This window comes from Zalophus californianus, chromosome 11 (genome assembly GCF_009762305.2).
Source record: "Zalophus californianus isolate mZalCal1 chromosome 11, mZalCal1.pri.v2, whole genome shotgun sequence".
NCBI classification, from domain to species: Eukaryota; Metazoa; Chordata; class Mammalia; order Carnivora; family Otariidae; genus Zalophus; species Zalophus californianus.
In genome coordinates, this window is record NC_045605.1 from 61,277,530 (window position 1) to 61,289,532 (window position 12,003).

Sequence of the window (12,003 nt, forward strand, 5' to 3'; positions counted from 1 at the left end):
TTTTTTTTTTTTTTTTTAGTGATTTCATTTATTTATTTGACACAGAGAGAAAGCGAGAGAGGGAACACAGGCAGGGGGAGTGGTAGAGGGAGAAGCAGGCTTCCTGCAGAGCAGGGAGCCCAGCGCAGGGCTTGTTCTCAGGACCCTGGGATCATGACCTGAGGCCAAGGCAGACAGTTAAGGACTGAGCCACCCAGGCACCCCAGTAAATATTAGTTTAATTCCTCTGTGACTGTATTACATTCAGACCCACTCTATTCCTAGAACTCAACTTACCTTTTAGCATCCAGTTTCTCAGTCAATTCCAGGAAATCTTCAAGACATGTGATGGCTGCCCCCTGTGTAAAGGGTGAGGTCTAAGTATGAAGTTGTGATCAAGGCACTTCATTGCCTGTGCACCCCTCCCTGCCTCCCAAGCATTCCCTATGCACCTGTCACCCTAGGCAGGAAATGCTTCATGAACATCTTGTGTGTTGATCAATATATTCACCTTTTCTTATGCTGCCTCCCTTCTGATAAATTAGTCAATTTCAAGTATCTTTTACACTCTTCCTAGTCATGCATAATGGGTTTTTCTGTTTTTGTATAATCCTCTGAAAGTGAAATACATACAATAATGTTTCTGACTTTGATTAGTTGGAGGTGAGTATAAGTGGCTGTCATTCACTGAGGCACAGACCATATCCTTCATCTTTGCGTATTTCCCATTTGCATGTTCTGAGAAGATGAAGAGTGTGAGATATGCCAAAAGCTGTAATATTCACAAAGAATATTAGAATAATTCCCCTTAAGAACATATTAAAAAGAATATGTATTTTCGGGGTTAAGCATCTGCCTTCAGCTCAGGTGGTGATCTCAGGGTCCCGGGATTGAGCCCCATGTCGGGCTCCCTGTTCAGCCCCAATCTGCTTCTCCCTCTCTCTTTGCCCCTCCCCCTGCTTGTGCTCCCTCACTCTCTCTCTCTCAAATAAATAAATAAAATACTTTTATTTTTTTAAGAATATGTATTTTTATCTCTTTGTAAACAGAAAGTAGGATCCCAGGTCATCTTCTCCAGGCATGACTGCCTTAAACCACACTGCTATTAGCCACATGGTCTTCCACTTCCTGGGCACCCCCAGCCTTGAGGACCTGCACAGGTGGATTTCCATCCCCTTCTTCATTTCCTATGCCATCGCCCTGCTCAGGAACAGCCTGCTCATCTGCATTATCCTCACAAAACACAGCCTCCGTGAACCCATGTACCTCGTCCTCTGCATGCTGGCCGGAGCGGACATTGTCCTCTCCACGTGCACAGTACCTCGGGCCTTGGTCATCTTCTGGTTCCACGCTGGGGAGATCTCCCTGGATCGCTGCATCACTCAGCTGTTCTTCATCCGTACCACCTTCATCTCTGAGTCAGGGATCTTGCTGGTGATGGCGTTTGACCGCTACATTGCCATGTGCTACCCCTGAGGTACACCACTATTCTTACACGTGCTCTGATTGGGAAAATCGGTGTGACTGTCTTTCTGAGAAGTTTCTGTACCCTTTTCCCCATAATATTTCTTTTGAAAAGATTGACTTTCTGCCACAACAATGTCATTCCACACACCTTTTGTGAACACATTGGCTTGGCCAAATACGCTTGTAATGACGTTCGAGTGCACATCTGGTAGGGATTTTGCATCCTATTGTTAAGCGTGGTTTTAGATGCTGTGCTAATTTTTGTTTCCTATTTGCTGATTCTCTGTGCTGTCTTCTACGTCCCTTCTCAGGACGCTCGCCACAAAGTTCTCAACACATGTGGCTCCCACGTCTGTGTCATTGTCCTCTTTTATGGGCCTGGAATCTTGACAATCCTTACTCAACGGTTTGGATGCCACATTCCTCCTCATGCCCACCTCTTGTTGGCTAATCTTTGCCTGCTTGCCCCACCTGTGCTGAATCCCGTCAGTTATGGGATCAAGACCAAGCAAATCCGGGCGCAGGTGGTTCACGTGTTGTTTACAAAGCAGAAATCACTTTGGTTTAAGAACTGAGTTTTCAGAATCCCTGGCCATCTATGAGGTGGTCTCTGGAAGTGGTGGGTGGCGGGGGGGGGATCCACTGAAACACTCGGAAATGGCTCAGTGAGGTCTGTGTCTGGGGCAAGTTCACCAGGGAGGTTGCAGGACTTACTCCTTTGTCATCAAAACAACCTGAGCACAGCACCCCATTGGACTGAGCAAGCCCGCTCCCTCCAAGACCCTGGGACAGGATGCACTGATTTTCAGAAGTCATACATCCTTAATGACTCTAGCATGATCTTTAGAAGAGATGAAGTAAGAGCAGTGCTCTGGCCTGGGATTTTGTTCGGCTATTCCTCAGTGAGTTTCTCAAGCTCTGAGACATCTTGTGAGGTCTCTAGACAATCAGAGATTCCTTAATGCCCTTCCTTCTGGTTAATGACATTCTCAGAATCAGTGATTCCTATGTTTTGTAGTTATTCCTATTATATTATATTTATATCTTGTCAACATGAATGTCTGTAATAAGAGAATATAAATGAATTGTGTGTTTTGCATTCGGCAGAACAACCCCTGAGGAGACTGAGGGAATGGAGACTGGTCCCTCCTGTGGTTTCTGAGGGCTGTTGTGTGCTGGGGGGATGCTGAGGAAGGGCTCCTCCAGTCTCAATGTCAGGCCATGTTCTTCAGTGATCCGCTCTTCAGTGGGGTAGTCGAGGCCTTTAACGACCCGACTGCTCACCTCCTTTACTGCAGCACTGCCCACGTCACCTCCAAGTGACTGGAGCATCAGACTCACCAGGCCATTTATGCCTCCCCTTTCCCAGGCCATGCCGTGTTCTCCACGTCCCTGCTCTGCCTCGGGATAACCTCCATCAGCTTGTGGAAAACTCCTATTCCTCCTTCCACACCCACTTCTCATCTCTTCTCCTCTGTGACTCTCTCCATCCACAGCTCCTTCCCAGTGTGCCCTTTAGTTGATACTTCCTCTTGGAGGAAGATGGTGTGTTGTCCATGTTTCTTTTCTAAATATGTATTTAATTAAAAATCTATGTCCCTTTAGAAAATATTAGAAATTATGAAAAAAGGCAAACCTGAAATGGAACTCATAAACCCGTAAACGTACAGCCCCAAGTCCTATGGTTATATGTCTAGATCTGTGTCTCTACACTTACCTATCCACAGCCGCCTCTGTATCTAGATCCGCGTCTGTACACTTAACCTATCCACAGCCGCCTCTGTATCTAGATCCGCGTCTGTACACTTAACCTATCCACAGCCGCCTCTGTGTCTAGATCCGCGTCTGTACACTTAACCTATCCACAGCCGCCTCTGTGTCTAGAGCCGCGTCTGTACACTTAACCTATCCACAGCCGCCTCTGTGTCTAGAGCCGCGTCTGTACCCTTAACCTATCCACAGCCGCCTCTGTATCTAGATCCGCGTCTGTACACTTAACCTATCCACAGCCGCCTCTGTATCTAGATCTGTGTCTGTATTTTTTCCTCCATCTGTATCTACAGCTTGATCTACTCCTTTATCTACCTGGAAAATATTATCACATGATACATATATAAAATATTGATTGTACTATGTATAGGGTTTTTTTTTTTTTCAAATTGTATTTTATTTTATTATGTTATGTAGTCACCATACAGTATGTAGAGGGCTTGTAACTACTTTTCTGGTAGTACTTGTTGACATTGTTTCTAGTACATATGCGTTTATATAATCAATTACTGTGCCTGCATAGTATTTTACTGCAGGGTTTTATTATACTTCATTTAACAAAATATTATTCATTTAGGCCCTTTTTGCAAGGCATTATGACTATATATTTACAAATTTAAGGCTCAATTCTATTTGATGTTTATGTATACAGTCCAGATATGTTTAGATACATTTTTTGTAAGTATTGTCTTTCAATATAAGATGCAAATACTCAATGTAAGGCAACTGGAAAACAACAAAAGTATAAAGAAAATCCCTAGTGAGGAGAAAACTACTGGTAACTTTTTGGTATACTGACTTATATTAGTTGTTCTTTGCATATATTTTTTTCAGACATTTTAAATATTTTTAGACATTTGGACAGTTTTTAACTATATAAACAGACTTCTCCAAACATAAATCTTGTGTTTCAATTTTTATTTTAAGGATGGAGTCCTAGAAATGCTACTGCATATTTTATAGAATTTTTTGATGAATCCTATAGAAATGCACTCAGAAAGGATGCACAATATATCTCTCTGCACTAACAATGGAGTTGAATATTTTTCTTTAATTTTTTTTTTTGCCATTTAAAGGACAAAAACATTTTGCAATTTTTACTTTTAATTGTTTTGAGGTTAAATTGTTTAATTATGTTTACTTGTTTTGAGGTTAAATACATATTAGATAGCCATATCTCATCTTACAATGTAATAATAACTACCATTTCTTGAGTACTTATGTTCCAGCTCCCATGCTAAACATTTTATGTACATTACCTCACATCACCTTCACTCGCACTTCGTAAAATAGGTCTTACAAATGAGGAAATGGAAACTTTACAGAGGAAAATGTCAGAGGCAAAAACAAATCTGTTTCTTTTTCATTTGTCGAGTTTGTGCGCTTGACTACTAAATCACCCAGATGATTTTAGCTGTCTTTGCTTTTGCCCGTTTAACTCCTGAAAACTCTGTGTTGTCCATATCTCTTTTCATGATTTTTAAAAAGTATCCTAATAATATGTTTTCATTCTCATATTTAAATATTTATCCAGTATGTCTGTCTTTTATTTTTAACCTTTTTATAAACTGATTTAAATATTTAACGTATTTAAGTATATTAATAGCTGTATATATGTCACTTCTGTCTTTTCCCTTTGCTTAATCGTAGAAAATTCACCCTAAGCTAGGATATGAGTATTTTTCATACACATTTCTCTATTTTCACTTTCTCATCTCTAAATTAGGATTATTTTGTAAACCTTATAGAATTCTTATAAGGATTAAATGGCTTACTGTATGTAATGTGCTTAGAATGGCATCAAGCATGTAGAGTTATATGTATTTGCTATTATAATTATTACTTTTTATTTTCCTTTGACTTCCGATATCTTTTTTCACATTTAACAGGTGCAAAACCTCTTTTCATTTTGAAATAATTAAATATTCACAGGAAGGTGCAAAATAACTATGTACTGGAAGGTCATGCTTATCTTTCAACCAGTTGTCCCCTGCGGTAACATCCTGTGTAACTGTACTACAATTATCCGAACTGTAAGGTTGACATTGGTACAAAACCATAGAACTCACTAGATTTCATCAGTTTTACATGCACTACTTGTGTGTTCTGTGTCTGTGTGTGTATAATTCTTTGTGTGTGTGTATAGTTTTAAATAATTATATCACATTATAGATTCACAGAACCTCCACCACAATTAAGATGCAGAGTTGTTCAATCACTACGTATGATACCCTTTGGTAGCTTCACCCACACCTTCTCCCTCCTTACCTAGCCCCTGGGAACCACTAATTGTTCCTCCATTCTACAATTTTGTTATTTCATGAATGTTATGTAAATGGAATCACACAGCACATAACCTTTAGAGACTGGGTTTAAGTCACTCAACATAATTTGCTTTGAATTCATCCACATAGTTGTGTATATCAGTAGTTTATTTCTTTTTATTGTTGAGTGGAATTCCGTGGTATTCTACCATGGATGTATAAAGGATGTACCAGAGCGCTTTTAAGCATTCATATGTTAAATGACATTTATGTTCTTTCCAGTTTGGGGCTATGAATAAAGCTGCTATGACCGCTTGTGCACAGGTGTTTGTGTAAATGTAAGTTTTCATGTCTGTGAGATTAATGCTCAAGTGTGCAATTCTGGGTCCCATGATAAGTGCATATTTAGTTTTATAAGAAACCACCAGTCTGTATTCCTGAGTGACTTTATCAGTTTCCATCCCCACGAGGATGCGGAGTGATCCTGTTTCCATGTGTTTGCTTGTCATATTTCTCCTCAGGGAAATACCAGTTTGTGTAATTTGCCTGTTTTCTAATTGGATTCTTTGTGTTTTTACTGTTAAGCTTGGGAGTTCTTCATATATTCTAAATACAAAGCCATTGTCAAATGTATGGTTTGCAAATCAATTTTCCCAGTGTGTAGCTTGTCTTTTCATCCTCTTAATGGAACTTTCTCAGAATAAAATTTTAATTTTTAAAACTTTTTAAAGTTTTTAAGTGGATAAGAACTCCAATTTATTGATTTTTCATTTTTGGAGGTTGTGCTTCAGGGTCATCTTAAAACTCTTTGTCCTGCCTTAGATCTTCGGGATTTTCTTTTGTTTCTTCTAAATATTTTAAGAGTATTTATTTTATCTTTACTTTGACTTTGAGCTAATTTTCTTTTCTTTTTTTCCTTTTTGGCCTATGGATGTTCATTGCTCCAGCATTATTTGTTGACAAAAGCTGTTCTTCCTCCATTCAGTTCCTTTTGTGCCACTGTCCAAAATCAGCTGGGCATATTTATGTAGGTCTGTTTTGTGGTTTTCTATTCTGTTCCATTGATCTCTGCATCTATTCATCTGCCAATGACACACTATGTTGATTATTGTGGCTAAATAGTAAGCTTTAACATCAAGTAGAGTGATTCCTCACACACCATTCTTTTTCAAAATCGTCTTATATATTTCAGGTCCTTTGCTTTCCTTATAGATTTTAGAATAAGTGGGTCTATGTCTACAGAAAACTTTGCTGGGGTTTTGATAGGAATTTCATTAAATAATAGATCACATTTGGAAAGATCGATATCCGATCTCTTTATATGTTGAGTCTTCCAATTCATGAACCTAGTATGCCTCTCCATTTACTGAGCTTATGTCCTTTGACTTACTTCGTCAGCAATCTAGTGTTCAGCATATAGATCCGATATATATTTTGCTAATTTTATACCTAAGTACTTTTTTTTCTTTTGGTATAGTTAAAAATGGTATTTTCTCATCTCAATCTCCACATATTTTGTAATATATGAGGGGGATATGCTAAGAAACTCAAAGTTTACAGACTCGAGGAGAAGACAGATGTTAAAAATAAAGATATAAGAAAGCATTTGAATTACACTTGTGATAATGGAGGACATTGTTAGGACCTATGGTCAAAGATACTTACCTGAAGGAGAAGCCTTTAATGAGAGATATGAAGGATTGGTTAGATTTGGTTGAGTGAAGTAGGAGGGGCAGAGACTTCTGGAGAAAAAAACACACAACAGGAGAAGGAGCTTGGCTCTGGTGAGGTACTATAAGAGGGGCAGCGGGAATGGAATACAGTGAGTGGCTTAAAATAAGACCAGAGGTCTCTGTCACCCCTTCACTGAGTGCCGGGTCGACATTGTTAATAAATTAAGTTTCAATCCTAAAAGCAATAGATACCCAATGAAATGTTTTACTTTCAACGATGGCATGATCATATTTCCATTGTAAAAGAAAATTTTGGTTATTCTGTGAAGAATATATGTTGGGTAGAATGTGTTAACCAGGAGAATAATAAAGAAGCCATAGAGCAGAAAAGAGGTGATGCTGGTGTGGAAAATGATGTTGGAATCTGAGAGAGAATAAGTAGATGGAATTTTAGATATATATAATGAAGAGAACTTATCTTCTGATGGCATCTGATGGCCCCGTGTATTTATGTGGGTTTGCGTTGAGGGGCCTGAGTGGAGGGAGAATGGTGCACGGGCTCTCCAGCCCACCCACAGAGCTCATATTCATTTTTAATCTTATCTCTTCTTGAATGTCCAAATTGACCCCAATCTAGGCTTCCAGTAAGGTCCTTCCTGGCTATGCAGTTTGTGCGAGGGCTAATTGTCATATGGATATGAAGAAAGGCACGTGTCAGTGTGAAACAGCTCATTCCTGGTGACCTATTTATCTAAATCTATAACTAATCTAAATAAATTTATCTAAATCTATAACGAGCTGTCCATTGATTTTTATCCTGGCTTCTGATCTTTATGATTTGAATGAACCATTTTTAGAATACATTTTAGTGTACCTTAAACGTGGTTACCTTGGTCTTATTTCAAGAAATAGAATAAGTTGATTTAAAAATCACAGATAATTTACCAGTTCATTACTACAATGCGGTGCTGGCTCTTGAATTATTGACAGATAACTCTCCAGAGATATTCAGGTCTTTCATTCTCTGAAATTCCCAGTCCCCAGTTAAGATGAGAAAGTGGTTACAGAGAAAGAAAAGAAAAAAAAAAAAAAGACTTGAGATAGCAAACCAGAACAAAAAGATCTACAAGCTACCGGTCATGATCTTTTCCACAGAGCCCCGTGGCCCTAGAAATGGCGCCGTCTGCTGACAAGACCACGAAGCCTGCGGGCTGCTTCCAGTTTTTCCGTTTTCAGGGAAAGACCAGAGAAGGGATCTGAATTTCAAATAAAAAAAAAAATCCTGTGGGTGCCAAGTGTGGATTCTCACCACCCAGGAATCAGTTCTAGGACTTTCTCCTTCCCATCATCTCTGAAAGTGTATGTGGCAGTAATGCCCCCTGGTACTTGTGGGGCCTTAGGACTGCGCTGGGCCATAATTAGAGATGACGTGTCCACCGTGGAAGTCTGGGGGGGGGGTGCTCGGGAGAATCTCAGGGCGTAAGGAGCCTTCAGTCTGCAGGACTGTCTACGGACAGTGAGCAAGCTGCAGTAACTAGAGCCATCACCAGAGGGCGATCAGAACTTTCTCAACCGTGGGAACTGAGCTCCTCGCCTGAAATAGACATAGGATCTGCGCTCATTTGTGTGAAATTCTACTGATCTTCCCTCTTGTCTGAGGACGATGCTGGACAATCTCTTGATCCCGACCGCACCCCAGATCTGTTTTGTTTTTGTTAATCTCAGGACCCTCAACCTTTCCCCCTCTGCTGTGCCTCTCCCAGGCTGTGTACCTACCCAGCGCAGGTGGTTCATCTAGTCTCCTAAGGGTGGGAGGAGAGGAATTGCTTTTCTCCTCAGGATTGCTTTGCCACAGAGACCCTACAGGCAAAGTGCTATTTCCCAAGTGCTTTCAGTTATTCTTGAGAATATTGGAGACTTAAGAACGCAGGTCATAATTGTCTTCAAGTTGTTTTGGTGGTGGGCGGAGGGCACCTCCTGGTCCCTAAGTAAGTGTTAATTACCTTTCTACCAGAAATGCTATTATGCCAAGTGCTCATCTTTAACACACTCATACGATTTTAGAATATTTATATTTAATGTGGGATATGAGTGCATTCTTATTGTGCGGTAAGAAAGCTAAATTATACAAACAAATAAGGCAAAAGGTAGCACAAACTAGCGAAATTGTGAATGAAAGTAGTTCATTACAGATAATTAAAAATAGTCAAAAGAATTACACAATTCAATGCTAATAAGCTCTAGAATTCTGCGAAAAATTTTAAAAAGTCCAATATTCAAAAAACAACCAGGAAAGCTTCACAATGAAATAAAAATGAAGAGATGTACACAATTATCCTCCATGTTCAGAGGGCCTTATGCACACTGATATTTGCAGAGACCCAGGCTTCCGAGTTACTTCTACAAGTGGAGGCTCTCAGAGCAGAGAGCCCAGCTGGGCCCCGCCAGGGAAAAGTGTGGGTCGCATGCAGATGACGGGAGTTCAGTCAGGGGATCTGGGAAAACTGTCACTTTACTCCTGCCCTGGTATGTTTGTGGTGGTTGTCATCCTCCTGCAGATAACTCCCTAGCTCTCTCCCTGCCTTTGTAAATGAGTCTTGATGATGCTGACACTTGTCCACCTCTTGTGGCCTCTTCTGTTTACCTAGAGCTCCAAGTACAGTGCCATGGCACTATGTGCAGATTCCTGAATGCACCGAACTTGCTTATCCTTCCGTCCAGGCCATTCCTGTCTTCTGGAAGCATAGGTCAGCTGACAGTGACATGCCAGAGAAACTCCTGATGCCCTAAAAGGAGTTTCCAAAAATGCCGTTTTGTTCTATCTTTAATATATTATATGGTGGTAGATGGTTAGGGAAATAATAAAAATATGGCAAAGTCATAGCATGCTTGCAAGCCCATTGAATTCAGAGAAATCAGGTTTTAAGAAAAATAGAGGGAAAAAAACCCAAGTGCATAAAATTCGTGATGAAAATTGGACGTTATTCACACAGAAGTGATGGGCAGTGCTGAGGTAATTCACACACCTAAACTAATGATTTACACACCTAAACTAACAAGTCTGTCTAATGATTTGTTATCTGAATGACGTAAATTACCAATATTGAATTAAGGATAAACAAGCCTAAATGGGTAATTATTGACTCCTTAAAAGCGGTCAAAGCAAAAACCTAAATGTAATAGATACAGATATTTTTATGGGAAAGTTGTTAAAATTTCAAGCAATTTTTTTAAAGATTTTTAAAATTTTATTTATTTGTCAGAGAGAGCGAGCACAAGCAGGGGGAGCGGCAGGCAGAGGGAGAAGTAGGCTCCCCGCTGAGCAGGGAGCCTGATGCGGGACTTGATCCCAGAGCCCTGGGATCACGCCCTGAGCTGAAGGCAGTCGCTTAACCGACTGAGCCACCCAGGCGTCCCTCAAACCATGTTTTAATTGTATTTCCGCTTGGGGCTTATCCTTGGGCCCCAGACACGAGTCAGATGATGAGGGAGGGCAGAAAGAACAATGGTACCTTGGAAAGCACTTCCAGAAGTGGCACTTGTTATGGAATGTGCTCTCCAGGAGCCCAGGAGACTAGGATTTCCTTGATGAATACAACACAGAAAATTAATCCATCCATTTATTCTCCTCATGTGCTCTTCATGGAGGCACCATGTGCTGAGATCATCCTGTGCCCAGAAAGGGTGGTGACTCCTGATAGGGACACTCCTGTTCAAGAGGACTTCCTATCAGATGTGGTGTCAAGGTTATCTCAATTTCAAAGCAGTCCTTTCTGCCCAAGGCCCCAAAGGCCCAGTTCACCACTTGAGGCCAGTGGTTCTCAAGCTCAGACTCACGTAAGAATCACTTGGAGAGACTACATCAAAATAAAAAGCTTCTGCACAGAGAAGGAAACAATCAACAAAACTAAAAGGCATAGGGAATGGGAGAAAATATTTGCAAATGACATATCTGATAAAGGGTCACTATTCAAAATCTGTAAAGAACTTATAAAACTCAACACCCAAAAAACAGATATCCAACTAAAAAATGGGCAGGAGACATGAGTGGACATTTCTCCAAAGAAGACCTACAAATGGCCAAAAGACACATGGAAAGATGTTCATCATCACTCACTGTCAAGGAAATGCAGATCACAACTACAATGAGGTGTCACCTCACACCTGTCAGAATGGCTAAAATCAACAAGAAACAACAGATGTTGGTGAGGATGTGGAGAAAAAGGAACACTCGTGCATTGTTGGTGGGAATGCAAACTGGTGCAGCCACTCTGGAAAACAATACGGAGTTTCCTCAAAAAGTTAAAAATAGAACTACCTTATGATCATGGAATCTCATTATTGGATATTTACCCAATGAATACAAAAATGCTAATTCAAAGGGATACACGCGCTCCTATGTGTACAGTGACAGTATTTACAATAGCCAAATTATGAAGTGTCCATCAACTGATGAATGGATAAAGAAGAGGTAGTATCTATCTACAATGGAATATTACTCAGCCATAAAAATAATACAATTTTGCCATATGCAACGATGCGGATGGAGCTAGAGGGTATTATGCTAAGCAAAATAAGTCAGTCAGAGAAAGACAAATACTGTATGATTTCACTCACGTGGAATTTAAGAAGCAAAACAAATGAGCAAAGAAAAAACGGGGAGGGGTCAAACCAAAAAACAGACACCTAAGTATAGAGATCAAACTGAAGGTCACCAGAGGGGGGGTGGGGGGGGATGGGTGAAACAGGTGCCGGGGATTAAGGAGGGCGCTTGTGACGAGCACCGAGTGATGTGTGGAAGTGTTCAGTCACTACATCGTACACCTGACACTGATATGCTCCATGCTAAC

General features: G+C 40.4%; 1 pseudogene; it reads left to right on the forward strand.

Annotated features, from left to right (window-relative positions):
• Window positions 1-1,059: 1,059 nt before the first annotated feature.
• On the forward strand, window positions 1,060-2,021 carry LOC113913646 (annotated as a pseudogene).
• The last annotated feature ends 9,982 nt before the right edge of the window (window positions 2,022-12,003 follow it).